The sequence below is a fragment of the Bombina bombina genome, chromosome 2, assembly GCF_027579735.1.
Source record: "Bombina bombina isolate aBomBom1 chromosome 2, aBomBom1.pri, whole genome shotgun sequence".
NCBI classification, from domain to species: domain Eukaryota; kingdom Metazoa; phylum Chordata; class Amphibia; order Anura; family Bombinatoridae; genus Bombina; species Bombina bombina.
The window spans coordinates 665,518,098-665,540,807 of NC_069500.1; positions in this window are offsets into that span (position 1 = coordinate 665,518,098).

A 22,710-nucleotide genomic window follows, 5' to 3' on the forward strand; every position below is an offset into this window, starting at 1 on the left:
GCTATTTCAGATCAAAGAGCAATTGACTTAATACCAATTGAGAGGGCCCACAGATCTCTACGGCCCAAACCCAGTGACAATCAACCTCCGAGGGATATTATTGTGTGCTTTTCAAGTTATAGAGACAGAGAAAAAATATTTCAGATGGCACGTACTCAGCCCACTTTCTCATTTATGGGCGCGAAAATTCAAATTTACCAAGATCTCTCTACTAGAACACTACTACTCAGGAAGGAATTTGCTTACTTCACTACCCACCTGCGATCTCTCAAAATTCCTTACAGATGGGGTTTTCCTGTATCGATACAAATCATAAAGAATGGAAGGCGTTATGAATGTTCCTCAACAGGGGATATTGCTGACTTTTGCCAACTTCTAGACATTCCGGCCCCTGAGACAACGCAGCCTCCGTCATCCAAACTTCCTACATTCCCGCCAAAGCCCCAGAGAAGACTTTGGTCTGAAGTCATCAGCAAACAGCGCATTAAAAAGCCCTGTATTGACAATACCAGCAAAGGAACTCTTGCAGAAATTATAACCAGCTGAACCTGATCATTGGAGGTCGTGAGTATATGGGTTCATGCATCTCCTAACGGGTGGTATTTATTGCCCACTCACACTGACTCTGTGTGCTACAGACTACTCTCAGTCATGAAAGATAGACACTCTCTAAAAATGATATTATATACTGTTTAAAGTATCTTTGGGTCTTGGTATAAACACCCCTGATTACCCAAGAGGGCCCCGTCGGGCCACATTTTTCCTCCTTTTGTTTCTCTCTCTAGTTCTTACTTTACCTTAACCTCTCTCTCTCTCTACTCATCCTACCTGTAAAGATTCTCCCTCCCCTACCCATCTTCCCCCTCTCGCTTCTCCTATATATTGTTGTTATTTGTTGTTATTTGGTCAAAAATACTGTTTAAAAGTATTTCATTTTTGTTTGTTGAAATTTATTTGTTGAATTGTTGTTGTTCTTTTATTTTATTTTTTCAGCTCTCAGGATAGAACACATTGTATTAGACCATTAAGGTTACTTGCTGTTAGCATCTTAAAAGTCATAGTATTATGTCAGAGCATCCCCAGACTAGTCAGTTCATACTTTCCACACAAAATGTTAAAGGTTTTCTCTCCCCACAGAAGCGCTCAATAGCCTTTCATGATTTTTACAAAAAAAACATCGATATTATAATGATACAAGAGACACATTTTAAAAAAACCAATGAACCCACTCTCTCAAGGCTCTATTATGACCAACACTTTTTATGTTCAGGCCCGACAAGACATAATGGAGTCTTTATGAAAGGTTCCTCCTTTGAATTATTAAACAAACACTTAGACAGGGAGGGTCGCTTTTTAATTATAGTGGGGTTGTACTTTGGCAGGCCTATTACTCTAGTTAATGTATATGCTCCCAACTGCCCTAAGCCCTCCTTTTTTCGCACAGTGATTAACCACATTATAGACATTTCAAAAGGCCCAATACTCCTCAGTGGAGACCTAAATTTCCCTGTTAATCCCATGTTAGACACATCTCAGGGCAAGTCTTATATTAGGAACTCCCAGATCAGATCCAACTGGAGAGCAATAAGCACTCTCCCTCTCTTTGACACTTGGAGAACCACTCATCCAAACACCAAAGACTTCACTTTTTTCTCAAATCCCCAGCGCTCCTACACCCGTCTTGATTATATTTTTTGCGAACAGCAGATGCTTACCTCACTTATAGATTCGAGGCTTCACCACACCTCCTGGTCAGACCATAGCATGGTCTGTTCCTCGTTTTTGTGGTCCACTAAACCGCGACACCAACACTGTTGGAAACTAAATGACCAAATTCTATTAGACCCCTTGATAACCACTGATCTGGCCGAAAAAAACTGAGAATTCTTCTCATTTAATAACCCCACTGTTACCTCAGCTATTAATAACTGGGAAGCATATAAATGTTATATAAGGGGGGTGATTATGGGCCATACACACAGACAACGCAAGCAACGTTCAGCTATGTTTGATTCTTTATCAACTGAGTTTAAGGCCTGCGAAGATGCACTAAAGGGTAACCCCAAATCAACATTATTGCTACAAAAATCACAACAAGCTAGGGAAGACTTAAATCATTATTTAATTAAGAATGCACATATGAGGGTGCTTACATCCAAATCAAAATTTTTTGTTGAAAACAATAAAGCGGGGCGCTTATTGGCGAGATCCTTGAAGAAGAAGAGATATAAAACCCACATATCTAAAATTACAGACTCCAAAGATGTCACCCACTCTGATAACGCAGCAATTGTTGATCAATTTGCAGCATACTATACCTCACTATATAACCTCCCGAGCACACATTTGGAAGATAAGCACAATAGTATACATATATACTTGGAAAAGGCCCTGCTTCCAACACTATCCGATTCCGATAGAGCAGCATTAGACACACCATTTTCAATGCAGGAGGTCCTGTTAGCCATAAGAGATCTCCCACAGGGCAAAGCCCCCGGCCCAGACGGCTTTACTCCCAAATATTACCACCTTTTCAAATCCCTCCTGGGTCCTCATTTGCTAGAAATGTACAATTCCTTTGACCAATGTACGCACCTTCCGCCCACGCTCCTGGAAGCTACAATCTCCATAATCCCTAAACCAGGTAAACCCCCAGATAAAGTTACTAATTACCGTCCTATATCCCTAATAAATGTAGATATCAAATTATACGCTAAGCTACTGGCAGTGAGAATCAGTAAATATTTACCGTCCCTAGTACATGTAGACCAGGTAGGCTTTATCCCGGGTAGGGAGGCTAAGGAGAACACCATCCGAGTTTTACATACCCTATTCTCGGCTACAAACTCTAACTCGCCCCTAGTCCTTCTCTCCACTGATGCCGAGAAAGCCTTTGACAGGGTGGACTGGGATTTTCTCTGGTCCGCTCTGTCAAGGTTTGGATTCTCCCAAGTAATGATCTCACGTATTAAAGCCCTATATAGCAACCCCTCGGCATATGTTAACGCGAACAACACCCTTTCGCAAAAGATAATGATAAATAACGGCACGCGGCAGGGATGCCCCCTTTTGCCCTTGTTATTTGCCCTAGCGGTAGAGGCGCTTGCCACCAGGATACGGAGTAACCCTCTTATACAGGGGGTCACTTTTGGAGAGCTCCATCAGAAATGTCTGCTATATGCGGACAACATCATATTCACACTGAGCTACCCCTGTACGTCCCTAGTAGCCCTCCTTGAAGAGCTGGAGGAGTATAGAAGCGTCTCCAACTTTTCAATCAATATGGAAAAATCGATGATACTCCCAGTGCACTTAAATGCAGAAGACATATACTACATTAAAACCCATACCTCTTTTCAGTTAACTTCGAAAATTAAATACTTAGGAATTGATATCTCTCCTACTCATACAGAATTATTCAATCTTAATTATGTCCCCCTTCAAATAGAAACTGATAAGTCATTAGAGTCCTGGCATAAACAAGGCCATCTTTCATGGATGGGGCGCATAAATGCATTAAAAATGAACATCCTTCCTAAATTCCTTTACTTATTTCAAGTCCTTCCCCTAGATCTCCCCATACAATACCTGCTGAAACAACAGAGAAAATTTGACCGATTTATTTGGTCACATAAAAGACCCAGAGTAAACAGAAACACGCTGTTTCTTAACAGAGTAGATGGGGGGCTCGGATCCCCTAATCTGGTTAACTACTACAAAGCGACTCACCTGGCACGAATAGTTGCCTGGAAACGCTCGCTGACGAGCAAACCCTGGGTACAGATAGAATCCTTTTTAGCGGGGAGGTTGGACTTGGGAGAACAGTGCTGGATCCCACATAAATCGAGGTCCCCCGACATAGGGAGTAATTACTATACAATCGCCACGTTGCGTACATGGGACAAATCCCTAGTAGAAGATAGATTGTTATCAACGCCAATATCTCCTCTTACTCCACTGCTCAATAACCCCCTACTGCTACAAAACCATACCATCCCGACACCGCGTATTGCTGGAGCCCCCTCCAACGTACCAATACACATGCTGATACATAATGGCCTGATGCGCCCGCAGGCTGAGGTAAGCCAATTAATAGGTTCCCCGTTCCACTTATGGTTTCCATACCTGCAGGCTAGACACGCCATTTTTTCTAGTCCACACAGAGCAAACTTAATCAGGGCACTGACCCCATTTGAAACATTATGTACAACCCCCTCCATGACTAAAGCACATATCTCTATAATTTATAATCTACTAAGCGGATCCTTTCCCATTAAGAGACCTGCATATATCACCAAGTGGGAGAGGGAGCTAGATATAACATTGACAGATGAGCAATGGGGCCGTATTTTTATTGAAACCAAAAAGTCGTCCCTATCATTAACTTTGGTAGAAACAAATTTTAAGTTGCTTTCCAGGTGGTACCTTACCCCACACAGGATACGCAGTATTTTTCCCAACTCCTCTCCCCTGTGTTGGAGACATTGTGGTGAAGTCGGTACGCTCTCTCATATATGGTGTAAGTGCCCTCATATTAAGCCATATTGGCACAGTATAAATGCACAAGTTAACAAGATAATAGGTAGGTCCCTAGATCTTTCCCCTAGCCTGATCCTATTAAATAACTTCCCAGTTGTAGCCTGTCTGTATCGGAAAAAATTGCTACATGTCATGCTTAATTGCGCTAGACGCCTTATACCAAGATTTTGGAAAAAAGCAGAAATACCATCATATGGAATGTGGGTTAAAGAAGTGAAACATGTACTTGAACTTGAAAAAATACATTACACATATATAGGTAAGCAAAATTTTATTGCTGATGTGATATTCCTCTGGGAGCAGGGCGTATGAACCCAACACAAATGCTTTGATTCAAATTATATGGTCCACTGTCTACTATCTTATTGTTTCTGTAACATTTTCTGTTGATCCAGTCTGGAAGTTTGCTATAGCTGGTAACAATTTGCAATGTTAGCAAGTACTGTGATTCTATGTGTTATTCCTGATTTAAATGTATTTGCTGTTCATATCCGCCTACAGGCGTATTTGTATACTGTATAAGACATATTTCTGTTTCTGTTTCTTTTCCTTAAATTTGTTTGAAAACAATAAAAAGATATATTGGAAAAAGAATCTACCCACTGTGAGAGATGTTCCAATAGTGAACCAATCCCACTCACAATGGACCTCCCTTGTACATTTTCCAATATTTTATGTACTTTTGTAATTTCCTGGGAAATTTTACATCCAGATATGCGATAGTCTGGTCATCCAGGAACCCCTGCTCCCTACCATCATCCAAAATGTGTCTGAGTTCATATTGATAGGCTTTGGTGGGATCCCTATCTAGCTTCAGATAGTCGTGTGTGTTATGTAATTGGCGTAATGCCTCCATTACATAATCTGTCCTGTTCATGACCACTACCGCACCACCATTATCCAAACAAGGTACAAATGAAAAACAATACTATTAACCTCTCCTCAGAGGAAAATCTGCAGAACAGTTTGAAGTCCTTTCTTTTGGTTTAGGTTTTTCACCAACCACCAATATCAATTTGATGCTCTTAGATGTCAATCGGTTAATTAGAAATTTAACGCTAAGAAGGCATTTTGGTGAAAATGAATTCACTTTGGATGATGGAGTTAGAAAACCTTTGCTCACTGAGAATACCTTACAAGACATTAATGAAGTCTATGATGTAGTTTCATTACAATCATTGGAAAATGAGTCCAGAAAAACATTAGGTACAGTAAGCAAAGTTGTCTCTCTAAAAGGTAAATCTACTTTCTACCCTATTCATAGTCATGGGACTATATTGGAAACACAGTATCCCACAAAAGTGAGTACACCCCTCACATTTTTGTAAATATTTTATTATATTGTTTCATGTGACAACACTGAAGAAATGACACTTTTCTACAATGTAAAGTAGTGAAGTTACAGCCTGTATAACAGTTTCAATTTGCTGTCCCCTCAAAATAACTCAACACACAGCCATTAATGTCTAAACCATTGGCAACAAAAGTGAGTACACCCCTAAGTGTAAATGTCCAAATTGGGCCCAATTAGCCATTTTCCCTCCCCGGTGTCATGTAACTCTTTAGTGCTACAAGGTCTCAGGTGTGATTGGGGAGCAGGTGTATTAAATTTTGTGTTATCGCTCTTACACTCTCTCATACTAGTCACTGGAAGTTCAACATGGCGCCTCATAGCAAAGAACTCTCTTAGGATCTGAAAAAAATAATTGTTTATCTACATAAAGGTGGCTTAGGCTATAAGAAGATTGCCAAGACCCTGAAACTGAGCTGCAGCACGGTAGGCAAGACCATACAGCGGTTTTTACAGGACAGGTTCCACTCAGAACAGGCCTTGTTCTAGAGGTTGTCTTTGGGAAATATACATGTGAGTGCTGCCAGCATTGCTGCAGAGGTTGAAGGGGTGGGTGGGTCAGCCTGTCAGTGCTCAGACCATACGCCGCACACTGCATCAAATTGGTCTGCATGGCTGTCGTCCCAGAAGGAAGCCTCTTCTAAAGAGGATGCACAAGAAAGCCCGCAAACAGTTTGCTGAAGACAAGCTGACTAACGACATGGATTACTGGAACCATGTCCTGTGGTCCAATGAGACCAAGATAAACTTATTTGGTTCAGATGGTGTCAAGCATGTGCGGGCGGCAACCAGGTGAGGGGTACAAAGACAAGTGTGTCTTGTCTACAGTCAAGCATGGTGGTGGGAGTTTCATGGTCTGGGCCTGCATGAGTGCGGCTGGCACTGGGGAGCTACAGTACATTGAGGGGACCATGAATGCCAACATGTACTGTGACATACTGAAGCAGAGCATGATCCCCTCCCTTCGGAGACTGGGCCACAGGGCAGTATTACAACATAATAATGACCCCAAACACACCTCCAAGATGACCACTGCCTTGCTAAAGAAGCTAGAGGGTAAAGGTGATGGACTGGACAACTCTATTGAGCATCTGTGAGGCATCCTCAAACAGAAGGTGGGGGAGTGCAAGGTCTCTTACATCCACCAGCTCCATGATGTCATCATGGAGGAGTGGAAGAGGACTCTAGTGGCAACCTATTGAGCTCTGGTAAAAATCCATGCCCAAGAGGGTTAAGGCAGTGCTTGAAAATAATGGTGGTCACACAACATATTGATACTTTGGGCCCAATTTGGACATTTCCACTTAGGGGTGTACTCACTTTTGTTGCCAATGGTTTAGACATTAATGGCTGTGTGTTGATTTATTTTGAGGGGACAGCAAATTACACTGTTATACAGGATGTACACTCACTACTTTACATTGTAGCAAAGTGTCATTTCTTCAGTGTTGTCATATGAAAAGATATAATAAAATATTTACAAATATGTCAGAGGTGTACTCACTTTTGTGAGATACTGTATGTCTAGGTATCTCAAGATCTATATGTGAATATCTCTTTGAAAATCTCTCTGAGATATTGTTTAATGTGCATAAGATTGTAATGTAAAATCTTTTTATCATCTCCATAGTTAAACATATCTGTATACATATAAAGTAATCGCCTAGATTACGAGTTTTGACGGTAAGTCTGTGCGGTGCTAACGAGCAGTTTTTCCTTACCGCTCACCTACAGTAACGTTGGTATTATGGGTCTTTAGAAACCCGGCGTTAGCCGCAAAAAAGTGAGCAAAATCTAGCTCCACATCTCACCTCAATACCAGCGCTGCTTACGTTAGCGGTAAGCAGGTAAAACGTGTTCGTGCAAAAAAGCAGCGTAAAGCTCCTAATGCAGCCCCATTGATTCCTATGGGGAAATAAAATTTATGTCTACACCTAACACCCTAACATGAACCCCGAGTCTAAACACCCCTAATCTTATACTTATTAACCCCTAATCTGCTGCCCCCTACATCGCCAACACCTACATTATAATATTAACCAATAATCTGCCGCTCCGGACACCGCCACCACCTACTTTATACTTATGAGCCCCTAATCTGATGCCCCAACATCGCCAAACCCTACATTATATTTATTAACCCCTAATCTGCCACCCCAATGTTGCCTCAACCTACCTACACTTATTAACCCCTAATCTTCTGCCCCCAAAGTCGCCGCCACTATAATAAACATATTATCCCTTAAACCTAAGTCTAACCCTAACACCCCCCTAACTTAAATATAATTTAAATAAATCTAAATAAAATAACTAGCATTAACTAAATTATTCCTATTTAAAACTAAATATTTACCTATAAAATAAACCCTAAGATAGCTACAATATAACTAATAGTTACATTGTAGCTATCTTAGGGTTTATTTTTATTTTACGGCAATTTGTATTAATTTAAGTAGGTACAATAGTTATTAAATAGTTATTAACTGTTTAATAGCTACCTAGTTAAAATAAAGACAAATTTACCTGTAAAATAAATCCTAACCTAAGTTACAATTACACCTAACACTACACTATAATTAAATTAATTACCTAAACTAACTACAATTAAATACAATTGAAAAAAATTATCTAAAGTACGAAAAAAAGCAAACACTAAATTACAGAAAATAATAAAATAATTCGTTTTTTAAACTAATTACACCTAATCTAATCCCCTAATAAAATAAAAAAGCCCCCCAAAATAATAAAAAGCCCTACCCTATACTAAATTACAAATAGCCCTTAAAAGGGCCTTTTGCGGGGCATTGCCCCAAAGTAATCAGCTCTATTACCTGTAATAAAAAATACAATACCCCCCAACATTAAAACCCACCACCCACACACTTAAACCCTACTCTAAAACCCACCCAATCCCCCCTTAATAAAACCTAACACTAACCCCTTGAAGATCACCCTACCTTGAGAAGTCTTCACCCAGCCGGGCCGAAGTCCTCAACGAAGCCGGGCGAAGTGGTCCTCCAGACGGGCAGAAGTCTTCATCGAAGCCGCCCAGAAGAGGTCCTCCAGACAGGCAGAAGTCTTCATCCAGGCGACATCTTCTATCTTCATCCATCCGGCGCGGAGCGGGTCCATCTTCAAGACATCCGACGCGGAGCATCCTCTTCCAACAAAGTCCAACTGAAGAATGAAGGTTCCTTTAAATGACGTCATCCAAGATGGCGTCCTTTGAATTCCAATTGGCTGAATTATATCAGCCAATTGGAATTAAGGTAGAAAAAATCCTATTGGCTGATGCAATCAGTCAATAGGATTGAATGATTGCATCAGCCAATAGGATTTTTTCTACCTTAATTCCGATTGGCTGATAGAATTCTATCAGCCAATCGGAATTCAAGGGATGCCATCTGGATGACGTCATTTAAAGGAACCTTCATTCTTCAGTTGGACTTCATTCGAAGAGGATGCTCTGCGTTGGATGTCTTGAAGATGGAACTGCTCCGCGCCGGATGAATGAAGATAGAAGATGCCGTCTGGATGAAGACTTCTGCCCATCTGGAGGACTTCTTCTGGCTGGCTTCGATAAAGACTTCTGCCCGTCTGGAGGACCACTTCGCCCGGCTTCGTTGAGGATTTCGGCCCGGCTGGGGTTAATAAAATTTAACTAGTGTTTGAGATGCGGGAGGGCGGTGGTTTAGGGGTTAATAAATATTTTATAGTGGCGGTGATGTCCGGTTCGGCAGATTAGGGGTTACATTTTTTTTTTAGTGTTTGCAATATGGGGGTCGTCGGTTTAGGGGTTAATAGGTAGTTTAGGGGTGTTAGTGTACTTTTTGGCACTTTAGTTAAGAGTTTTATGTTACGGCGTTAGCCCATAAAACTCTTAACTACTGACTTTTAAATGCGGTACGAGTCTTGACAGGAGAGGCTGTACCGCTCACTTTTTTGCAGACTTTTAAAACTGGCGTTATGCATGTCCCATTGAAAATATAGGATACGCAATTTACATAAGTGGATTTGCGGTATTAACGAGTCTGGCCAAAAAAGTGAGCAGTGAGCCTGTCATTTCAAGACTCGTAATACCAGCGTTAGGAAAAAAGCAGCGTTAGGACCTCTTAATGCTGCTTTTTAACCCTAACGCAAGACTCCTAATCTAGGTGAATGTTTCTCTATGTATGTGTATGTATGTCAATGTGAAATCCCTTCATCATTTTTTATTTAAACTCCTGAGATTACATATCTTTGATCCCTTGTAGCTTTTGTGTGCAATATTTTTTTAAAATAATTTTCTCATTGAGCGTGGAAAGGATAGTTGCGTAAAAGGCGAATGCGCATGTGCAATCGCAATTTTTCAAGATTTGTAGCAATTGAAATTGATTGCGAAAAGACCATATAGCACACAGAAAAATCATAACACGCAACTTTTAATCTTATAAATACATATGTATACATATATAGCCATATATATAAGTGCATTGGAGCCCTTGGCAGTCAAGTAGCTGAAAACATGAAAAAGCATATTTATGCAATATTCATATTTAATAAAGTGTATGTACTGTAAGTATATCACATTCCAATGTTCTTCATATAGGAGAATATTTTCTAAGTTTTTAAATATATATTCCTATCTGAATATATCTATACCTATATACAACCCCAATTCTGAAAAAATTGGGACAGTATGGAAAATGCAAAAAAACTAACAAAAAGAGTCATTTGAAAATTAAATTCAACCTGTACTATATTGAAAACACATTATTAACACATTATTTGATGTTTTACTTTGTGAATTTAATGTATTTTTTAAAATATGCACTAATTTCAAATCTGATGAATGCAACACACTCCAAAAACATTGGGGCAGTCGACTGTTTTCCACTGTGTAACATCACATTTTCTTTTAATACCTTTTATTAAGCATTTGGACACTGAAGACACCAGTTGGTTAAGTTTAGCAAGCAGAATTCCCCCCCCCCATTCATGCATTATGCATGTCCTCAGCTGCGCAACTGTAGGGGCCTTCGTTGCCTTATTTTGTGCTTGTAATCCAGGCAGAATGTGGCTTGGCGTTGAACTGCTGGAAAATGCAAGGATGTCCCTGGAAAAGATGCTGCCTTTTGGATCGGATGCTGATAACAGCTTAGATGGTCCTTTTCCTCTTTGGCCCGGAGAACACAACTCGCCGGACCATAAAACACGATTCCACTGTGCTACTGTCCATCTCAGATGAGACCGAGCCCAAAGAAGTCGGCGGCGCTTCTGGACAGTGTTGATGTATGGCTTCTGTTTTGCATAGTAAAATCTTAACTTGCATTTGTGGATGCAGCGGCGAATGGCGTTGACTGACAAAGGTTTACCAAAGTATTCTCGAGCCAATGTCAGGATATATATATATATATATATATATATACTGTAAATAGAAATGTTTTATTTAAGAATAAGGAGAACACATTCTTCTATGTGAAGAACATTGGAATGGCAAATATTCCAAATTCATCGGGTTTGATTGGGTTAGCGTGCAAGTATGTTTTTTTTTTTAGCACTCCATTGAAGTCTACGGGAGAATACATTGACACAGTCACAATATTCAAAACTCAATTTTTTTGCTTGTGCTAACTTTTTACTTTCAACTCATAATAAAAAAAGCTGCAAAAAAGAACACCCATACTTGCACGCTAACCCAATCAAACCCGATGAATTCTAGTGAAGTTAACGCATGAGTGGGAGTGCTAAAAAACTCTTAACATAATATAGCCCATAAATCTCTTAAAAAGAGAGGAAAAAAAGAACCTCTCTACATAGCTTGGGAATCAACCTTGCTAGATAGCGTTAACAAAATGTTTTATTTATAAAGCGTTTAAGTATTTTGTATATGAATATCTAGAGAAAATGATTTAATAACTTCTCCCCATTTCAAAAAGGATTTAACCTGACTTTACAGAAAAATTAAAGGATCAAATTGTTTTAAATTGAAGTATCATGTCTTTAATAAAAGTCCTGAAGACTTCCTTGATTTTAATATTAAGGGCTAGATTACAAATTGAGCGCTAATTTATCATGTCAGTAAACGGGCAAATTCGCCCGTTAATGGGAGCGTGTTTAATAACCAGCCAATACAAGTGGCTGGTTATTGCTACCACGAGCTCACAGCATCAATTAACGCTCAAAAAATTAACCATAGGTTAGACCTCTGCTTAATTTTTTAAATGTGCCCCAACTGCCCCCCCCCCCCAAAAAAAAGTGTGTAGTGCCTTGCAGCACATAAAACATACGCACATTTTTTTTTAAAACTGCGCTAAGCAGTTTTTAGGGGTTAAAAGTGGCAGATGTGGGGTGTTAGCAAAAAAACAGCACTGAAAAGTGCCTTTACATTGCGGGTTGGGACTGTGTGTTCTCTGTAAATATATATTTATATGCTTATCGATTTTGCGAAAGCGATATTTTACACTCAACTTGTAATCTAGCCCTAAATGTCTGCCAAGCAATATGTCTGCATTGGTTAAATTAAAATTCTCTAGGTTATCTGATTTAGAGAATTAAAGAAAGTATGACATTTATCTAACCATATGTGTTTTTAAAAAAAATGTATTTAACTAAAATGAAATCTTGAGCCAAAATCTCTAGATTTTAGAACACTGCAAAAAGCAATGCACCAGATCAGCTTCCGAGGAATTACATCTGGGACAGTTGGCATTCCCATGATCTATTATCTATCATGATCTATTAATCAACCGTATATATGCAATTCCCCCATGACATTAAAGAAGTGGCCTCAACCACAAGAGAGATACTATCTTTTTTTTAAAATCAGCCTGATCTAAATAAATTGCTTCTTTCAACCATTTCTGAGAAAACTATTTAAACTGAACTGGCCCTGATTTAACATCAAGGATCTTTACAAAGAAAGAAATCCAGTAATTTCCAGATTTGTTTTGATTAATATGTTCCAATTCTCCCAGTAGCCAACAATACCCCTCTTTTTTAGTCAAGTCAAAATATAAATGTCTTACTTTTAAGTAAGTATAGAATTCCCTGGAGGGTATAGATAATTCTTGACTCAATTTTTCAAAGGATTTAATAGTGTCTAATTCTTCATTTAAACTGACAAAATAACTGTAGGCCTTTTTATACTAATTTTGGAATATAGTGAAATTGAAGCCTGCGTTTAAAATAAGGGTTACCTACAATAGTCAAATAGCCAACAATTTGTAATTTATTCCAGGAAACAATTACATTAGAAACAACCTTTCTGCATTGTATCTCTTAAGGCAAATCCCTACAGGATATGTTGGAAAGCTTTCAATTAAAAAAAGTTTTTTTTTTAGCTTTTTCTTCTAATTTATAGAAGGAAATATAACTAACTGCTGTCAGCCAGTCTACCACAATTTTAGAAAAACAAACCCAGTTATTGTAATTTAGATTTGGATATGCTAAACCTCCAAACCCTCTAAGCTGGGACAATTTGTAAATTGATATGTAAGGCAGATCTTTTATTTGAATGATAAGCAGTATATTTTGCATCAGTAATAGGATTTTAGAGAATACAATCATTTTCACAATGCTGATTTTAGCAGAAAGAGAAAGCGGTAACCCAGACCAACTTCTAAGATCTGCTTCCAACCTATACCATCATTTATTGTAATTTAAATCATGTCATTTCTGTGGGTTTTTGTTAAGAAATATGCAAAGATATTTTATATGGTCATGTGCCTGTAAACGTTAAAAAGTTTACAGAAAACTATTTGCATTCTCAAGTATCCATAATATTTCTGACTTATTTATATTTATTTTATAGCCAGAAATAAACTGTATTTGTGTATATACATTTTCTTTAGTATTTTCCATAAATAACAGTAGATCGTCTGCATATAAAAACAAAATTAGTTTCTTATTCTCTAATTATTTTCTGCAATATATAGCCAAAGGTTCAAAAGCAATATTAAACAATAATGGGGAAATAGGATACCCTTGTCTTGTTCCTTTACATACTGTAACATTTGGCATTAAAGAATCATTGATTTGAAACACCAAAGAGGGATTCTAATACATTTACTAGATAAAGTTATTTAAATATCCCACCAGGCCAAACTAAGGTATTGAATAAATGATCCCACATAATTGATTTAAGTGCTTTTTCTGCGCCTGCTTCGACCTTTTAGCAAGAAATATTCTATTACTAGCATAATATTTTGTAAATTCATTGATGAATATCTTCCCTGCATAAAGTCTGTTTGGTCCACATGAATCAAAAGACAAAGTACGTTCTTAAGTCTATTGGCTTTGATGTTGGTCCAGATTTTCTAATCATTATTTAATAGGAAGATAGGTATGTATGAGTCTATTGATTCTGGATCTTTGTCTGTCTTAAAGATGGCTATGGAAACAGTAAAGACACTGTAAGGACAGACTATTTTATAGGTAATATTTATTATATACAGCGGTTAAGGTAATGGTAACCTGCTCTGATAAGATCTTATAAAACTCTGCTGGTAATTAATCTGGACCAGGAGCTTTATTATTAGCATATAATCAGTTAATTAATCTCTTCCTGTAAAATCTGGTAATTTAATTCTGCCAATTTATTAGGTGAAATCTTAGGCACTGAGATCCCATTCCCAAAATCAGTCTTATTAATATTATTTATGGGTGCAGAAGCATATAATTTTTTGGGGAAAAAAATCTTTAATATCTCATGGTTTATAATATCTTTTGTCTTCAACCCTTATAGCATCAATACATTCCTTGCCATGTTTACTTTTAACTAGTGTTATTGCAGATTTTGCCTGAAATGTGTTAAAAAATTCTTTTGATCTTAATTCATCCATTGCCATCTTTTAATTAAAGAAGATCTCTGTATTTAACCCAGGTAGATTTATTAGGATTCTCAACATAAGCCTTAAACTTATTTCTCAGAAGATTTGGTAACAGGAGATCTTTTGCTTGATTTAAGGATTTAGAGGCTTCCAGCAAATTTAAATTTTATTAAAAAAAAAAAGATTGATTAAAAACCTGAAATTCCTTCCATTTTCCTATCAACCAATTGTGAAATATGGTATTTTACAAGAGATGGATTGGGTAAAGTTTTTTTGCATTATACTTTTCAGTGTTGGGCTTCAATCTTAATTCTAATGCTATAACTGCTTGATCTGATATCATTATCTACTTAATATATGTTCTAAGATCTAAGACTTTATGAGCTCTAGATTCACAGGTATTTATTAAAGATCAGGATTTTGTAAGTGCCAGAAATCTTTCAACCTAATTTATTTTAGAGGTCTGCTTAGATTCTGGCTTATTTATTATTTATCTTTAGATATTTGGGCTGCCATTTATCTAGACAAGGGTATTATGACATATTAAAATTCATGGCTACAATCAAGTTCCAACATACTTCAATAATTTAAAATATAATGTATCCCATAAATCTATCCTAATTGTATTTAGGGCATATATGACACATAATACCAGAGGACATTTCTGTATTTCAACCTCCACAATCAAATATATTTGTTCCATATGACATTCCTGAGAAATAATCTTATAGTCTAAGGCCTAGATTTGGAGTTTGGCGGTAGCCGTGAAAACCAGCGTTAGAGTCTCCTAACGCTGGTTTTAGGCTACCGCCGGTATTTAGAGTCAGTCAGGAAAGGGTCTAACGCTCACTTTTCAGCCGCAACTTTTCCATACCGCAGATCCCCTTACGTCATTTGCGTATCCTATCTTTTCAATGGGATCTTTCTAACTCCGGTATTTAGAGTCGTGTCTGAAGTGAGCGTTAGAAATCTAACGACAAAACTCCAGCCGCAGAAAAAAGTCAGTAGTTAAGAGCTTTCTGGTCTAACGCCGGTTTATAAAGCTCTTAACTACTGTGCTCTAAAGTACACTAACACCCATAAACTACCTATGTACCCCTAAACCGAGGTCCCCCCACATCGCCGCCACTCGATTAAATTTTTTAACCCCTAATCTGACGACCGCCACCTACGTTATACTTATGTACCCCTAATCTGCTGCCCCTAACACCGCCGACCCCTATATTATATTTATTAACCCCTAACCTGCCCCCCACAACGTCTCCGCCAGATACCTACAATAATTAACCCCTAATCTGCCGACCGCCACATATGTTATACTTATGTACCCCTAATCTGCTGCCCCTAACACCGTCGACCCCTATATTATATTTATTAACCCCTAATCTGCCCCCCTTAACGTCGCCTCCACCTGCCTACATTTATTAACCCCTAATCTGCCGAGCGGACCGCACCGCTACTATAATAAAGTCATTAACCCCTAATCCGCCTCACTAACCCTATAATAAATAGTATTAACCCCTAATCTGCCCTTCCTCACATCGCCGACACCTAACTTCAAACATTAACCCCTAATCTGCCGACCGCCACATACGTTATATTTATGTACCCCTAATCTGCTGCCCCTAACACCGTCGACCCCTATATTATATTTATTAACCCCTAATCTGCCCCCCTCAACGTCACCTCCACCTGCCTACACTTATTAACCCCTAATCTGCCGAGCGGACCGCACCGCTACTATAATAAAGTCATTAACCCCTAATCCGCCTCACTAACCCTATAATAAATAGTATTAACCCCTAATCTGCCCTTCCTAACATCGCCGACACCTAACTTCAAACATTAACCCCTAATCTGCCGACTGGAGCTCACCGCTATTCTAATAAATGTATTAACCCCTAAAGCTAAGTCTAACCCTAACACTAACACCCCCCTAAATTAAATATAATTTAAATCTAAAGAAATGAATTAACTCTTATTAAATAAATTATTCCTATTTAAAGCTAAATACTTACCTGTAAAATAAATCCTAATATAGCTACAATATAAATTATAATTATATTATAGCTATTCTAGAATTTATATTTATTTTACAGGTAACTTTGTATTTATTTTAACCAGGTACAATAGCTATTAAATAGTTAAGAACTATTTAATAGCTAAAATAGTTAAAATAATTACAAAATTACCTGTAAAATAAATCCTAACCTAAGTTACAATTAAACCTAACACTACACTATAAATAAATTAATTAAATAAAATACCTACAATTACCTACAATTAAACCTAACACTACACTATCAATACATTAATTAAATACAATATCTACAAATAAATACAATGAAATAAACTAACTAAAGTACAAAAAATAAAAAAGAACTAAGTTACAAAAAATAAACAAATATTTACAAACATCAGAAAAATATTACAACAATTTTAAACTAATTATACCTACTCTAAGCCCCCTAATAAAATAACATAGTCCCCCAAAATAAAAAATGCCCTACCCTATTCTAAATTACTATAGTTCAAAGCTCTTTTACCTTACCAGCCCTGAACAGGGCCCTTTGCGGGGCATGCCCCAAAGAATTCAGCTCTTTTGCCTGTAAAAAAAACACATACAATACCCCCCCAACATTACAACCCACCACCCACATACCCCTAATCTAACCCAAACCCCCCCTTAAATAAACCTAACACTAAGCCCCTGAAGATCTTCCTACCTTATCTTCACCATACCAGGTTCACCGATCGATCCAGAAGAGCTCCTCCGATGTCCTGATCCAAGCCCAAGCAGGGGGCTGAAGATGTCCATGATCCGGCTGAAGTCATCATCCAAGCGGGAGCTGCAGAGGTCCATGATCCGGCTGAAGTCATCATCCAAGCGGGAGCTGAAGAGGTCCATGATCCGGCTGAAGTCATCATCCAAGCGGGAGCTGAAGAGGTTCATGATCCGGCTGAAGTCTTCTATCAACGGCATCTTCAATCTTCTTTCTTCCGGATCCATCTTGCAGACCTCCGATGCGGAACATCCTGCTGGCCCGACGGACTACCGACGAATGAAGGCTCCTTTAAGGGATGTCATCCAAGATGGCGTCCCTCGAATTCCGATTGGCTGATAGGATTCTATCAGCCAATCGGAATTAAGGTAGGAAAATTCTGATTGGCTGATGGAATCAGCCAATCAGAATCAAGTTCAATCCGATTGGCCGATCCGATCAGCCAATCAGATTGAGCTTGCATTCTATTGGCTGATCGGAACAGCCAATAGAATGCGAGCTCAATCTGATTGGCTGATCGGATCAGCCAATCGGATTGAACTTGATTCTGATTGGCTGATTCCATCAGCCAATCAGAATTTTCCTACCTTAATTCCGATTGGCTGATAGAATCCTATCAGCCAATCGGAATTCGAGGGATGCCATCTTGGATGACGTCCCTTAAAGGAGCCTTCATTCGTCGGTAGTCAGTCGGGCCAGCAGGATGTTCCACGTCGGAGGTCTGCAAGATGGATCCGGAAGAAAGAAGATTGAAGATGCCGTTGATAGAAGACTTCAGCCGGATCATGGACCTCTTCAGCTCCCGCTTGGATGATGACTTCAGCCGGATCATGGACCTCTTCAGCTCCCGCTTGGATGATGACTTCAGCTGGATCATGGACCTCTTCAGCTCCCGCTTGGATGATGACTTCAGCCGGATCATGGACATCTTCAGCCCCCTGCTTGGGCTTGGATCAGGACATCGGAGGAGCTCTTCTGGATCGATCGGTGAACCTGGTATGGTGAAGATAAGGTAGGAAGATCTTCAGGGGCTTAGTGTTAGGTTTATTTAAGGGGGGTTTGGGTTAGATTAGGGGTATGTGGGTGGTGAGTTGTAATGTTGGGGGGGGTATTGTATGTGTTTTTTTTACAGGCAAAAGAGCTGAATTCTTTGGGGCATGCCCCGCAAAGGGCCCTGTTCAGGGCTGGTAAGGTAAAAGAGCTTTGAACTTTAGTAATTTAGAATAGGGTAGGGCATTTTTTTATTTTGGGGGTCTTTGTTATTTTATTAGGGGGCTTAGAGTAGGTGTAATTAGTTTAAAATTGTTGTAATATTTTTCTGATGTTTGTAAATATTTGTTTATTTTTTGTAACTTAGTACTTTTTTATTTTTTGTACTTTAGTTAGTTTATTTAATTGTATTTATTTGTAGGTATTGTATTTAATTAATGTATTGATAGTGTAGTGTTAGGTTTAATTGTAGGTAATTGTAGGTATTTTATTTAATTAATTTATTGATAGTGTAGTGTTAGGTTTAATTTAACTTAGGTTAGGATTTATTTTACAGGTAATTTTGTAATTATTTTAACTATTTTAGCTATTAAATAGTTCTTAACTATTTAATAGCTATTGTACCTGGTTAAAATAAATACAAAGTTACCTGTAAAATAAATATAAATCCTAAAATAGCTATAATATAATTATAATTTATATTGTAGCTATATTAGGATTTATTTTACAGGTAAGTATTTAGTTTTAAATAGGATTAATTTATTTAATAAGAGTTAAAATTAATTTCGTTAGATTTAAATTATATTTAAGTTAGGGGGGTGTTAGTATTAGGGTTAGACTTAGCTTTAGGGGTTAATACATTTATTAGAATAGCGGTGAGCTCCAGTCGGCAGATTAGGGGTTAATGTTTGAAGTTAGGTATCGGCGATGTTAGGGAGGGCAGATTAGGGGTTAATACTATTTATTATAGGGTTAGTTAGGCGGATTAGGGGTTAATAACTTTATTATAATAGCGGTGCGGTCCGCTCGGCAGCTTAGGGGTTAGTAAGTGTAGGCAGGTGGAGGCGACGTTGTGGGGGGTAGATTAGGGGTTAATAAAAATAATATAGGGGTCGGCGGTGTTAGGGACAGCAGATTAGGGGTACATAGGGATAATGTAAGTAGCGGCGGTTTACGGAGCGGCAGATTAGGGGTTAATAATAATATGCAGGGGTCAGCGATAGCGGGGGTGGCAGAATAGGGGTTAATAAGTGTAAGGTTAGGGGTGTTTAGACTCGGGGTACATGTTAGAGTGTTAGGTGCAGACGTAGGAAGTGTTTCCCCATAGCAAACAATGGGGCTGCGTTAGGAGCTGAACGCTGCTTTTTTGCAGGTGTTAGGTTTTTTTTCAGCTCAAACAGCCCCATTGTTTCCTATGGGGGAATCGTGCACGAGCACGTTTTTGAGGCTGGCCGCGTCCGTAAGCAACTCTGGTATCGAGAGTTGAAGTTGCGTTAAATATGCTCTACGCTTCTTTTTTGGAGCCTAACGCAGCCATTCTGTGGACTCTCAATACCAGAGTTATTTAAAAGGTGCGGCCAGAAAAAAGCCAGCGTTAGCTACGCGGGTCGTTACCGACAAAATTCTAAATCTAGCCGTAAGTTTTTATTAAATAGACAGGCCACACCTTTTTTCATTTTAGTAGAAGAGGTGAGATAACCTCACTAATCCAATTGCATTTTAACTTTGGAATTTCATGCAATTTTAAATGAGTCTCTTGAACAAATGCAATATCAGGCTTAAATTTTCTAAGATGCTTAATAATACAATTTTTTTTAATTAGTGAAGTTATACTACCCATTTTCCAGGATAACATATTTAAAAATTCTCTCATTTTAGGAAAAAGAAATGGAGATGCAATTAAACAAATAGTGCCATAGCTAACATCATGTAAAAATGGGCAAGAGAGAGAGAGGACAGCCCATAATAAACTATGCATGGTAAAATCAATTCCATAACTTAAATACATCCACTGTTACTTTTTGGTCATATACACATATGTTTGTTTTCTTTTGGTACTGATTAGCTTCTGTATTATTTACAACTTAACGGCTAGATTTAGAGTTCTGCGGCCAAAGGGGTGCGTTAGCTACGCTGGCTTTTTTTCTCCCGCACCTCTTAAATACCGCTGGTATTTAGAGTTCCCAGAAGGGCTGCGTTAGGCTCAAAAAAGGGAGCGTAGAGCATATTTACCGCCACTGCAACTCTAGATACCAGCGTTGCTTACGGACGCGGCCAGCTTAAAAAACGTGCTTGTGCACGATTTCCCCATAGGAAACAATGGGGCTGTTTGAGCTGAAAAAAAACCTAACACCTGCAAAAAAGCAGCGTTCAGCTCCTAACGCAGCTACATTGTTTCCTATGGGGAAACACTTCCTAAGTCTGCACCTAACACCCTAACATGAACCCCGAGTCTAAACACCCCTAACCTTACACTTATTAACCCCTAATCTGCTGCCCCCGCTATCGCTGACCCCTGCATATTATTATTAACCCCTAATATGCCGCTCCGTACACCGCCGCCAGCTATGTTATCTCTATGTCCCCCTAATATGCTGCCCCTAACATCGCCGACCACTATGTTATATTTATTAACCCCTAATCTGTCCCCCACAACGTCGCCTCCACCTACCTACAATAATTAACCCCTAATCTGCCGACCGGATCTCACTGCTACTATAATAAATGTATTAACCCCTAAAGCTAAGTCTAATCCTAACACTAACACCTCCCTAAGTTAAATATAATTTTTATCTAATGAAATAAATTAACTCTTATTAAATAAATTAATCCTAATTAAAGCTAAATACTTACCTGTAAAATAAACCCTAATATAGCTACAATATAAATTATATTGTAGCTATTTTAGGATTAATATTTATTTTACAGGTAACTTTGTAATTATTTTAACCAGGTACAATAGCTATTAAATTGCCTGTAAAAAAAACATACAATACCCCCCCCCAACATTACAACCCACCACCCACATACCCCTAATCTAACCCAACCCCCCCTTAAATAAACCTAACACTAAGCCCCTGAAGATCTTCCTACCTTGTCTTCACCACACCGGGTATCACACCGATCCGTCCTGGCTCCGATGTCTTGATCCAAGCCCAAGCGGGGGGCTGAAGGGTGACGTCCATCCTCCGGCTGAAGTCTTGATCCAAGCGGGCAGAAGAGGACATCCGGACCGGCAAACATCTTCATCCAAGCCGCATCTTCTATGTTCTTCAATCCGATGATGACCGGCTGATCTTCAAGACCTCCAGCGCGGATCCATCCATCTTCACCGATGACTTCCCGACGAATGACGGTTCCTTTAAGGGACGTCATCCAAGATGGCGTCCCTCGAATACCGATTGGCTAATAGGATTCTATCAGCCAATCGGAATTAAGGTAGGAAAATTCTGATTGGCTGATGGAATCAGCCAATCAGATTCAAGTTCAATCCGATTGGCTGATCCAATCAGCCAATCAGATTGAGATCGCATTCTATTGGCTGTTCCGATCGGCAGATTAGGGGTTAATTATTGTAGGTAGGTGGAGGCGACGTTGGGGGCGGCAGATTAGGGGTCAGCGGTGTTAGGGGAAGCAGATTAGGGGTACATAGGTATAATGTAAGTTGCGGCGGTGTACAGAGCGGCAGATTAGGGGTTAAAAAATTTTCATAGAGTGGCGGCGATGTGGGGGGACCTCGGTTTAGGGGTACATAGGTAGTTTATGGGTGTTAGTGTACTTTAGAGCACAGTAGTTAAGAGCTTTATTAACCGGCGTTAGCCCAGAAAGCTCTTAACTACTGACTTTTTCTGCGGCTGGAGTTTTGTCGTTAGATTTCTAACGCTCACTTCAGCCAAGACTCTAAATACCAGCATTAGAAAGATCCCATTGAAAAGATAGGATACGCAAATGGCGTAGGGGGATCTGCGGTATGGAAAAGTCGCTGCAAAGTGAGCGTTAGACCCTTTCCTGACTGACTCCAAATACCAGCGGGTGGTAAAAACCAGCGTTAGGAGCCTCTAACGCTGGTTTTGATGGCTACCGCCCAACTCTAAATCTAGGCCTAAGTTTGGCAGGATACATAAGATTAACATGTACACCTAAATTGATCAGTTGAGTGCATACTGGGGCTAATTCACATCTTTTACTTTCACGTGAGAAATCTTGTAATATTAGTATCCACTCTTGGTTGTTCCTA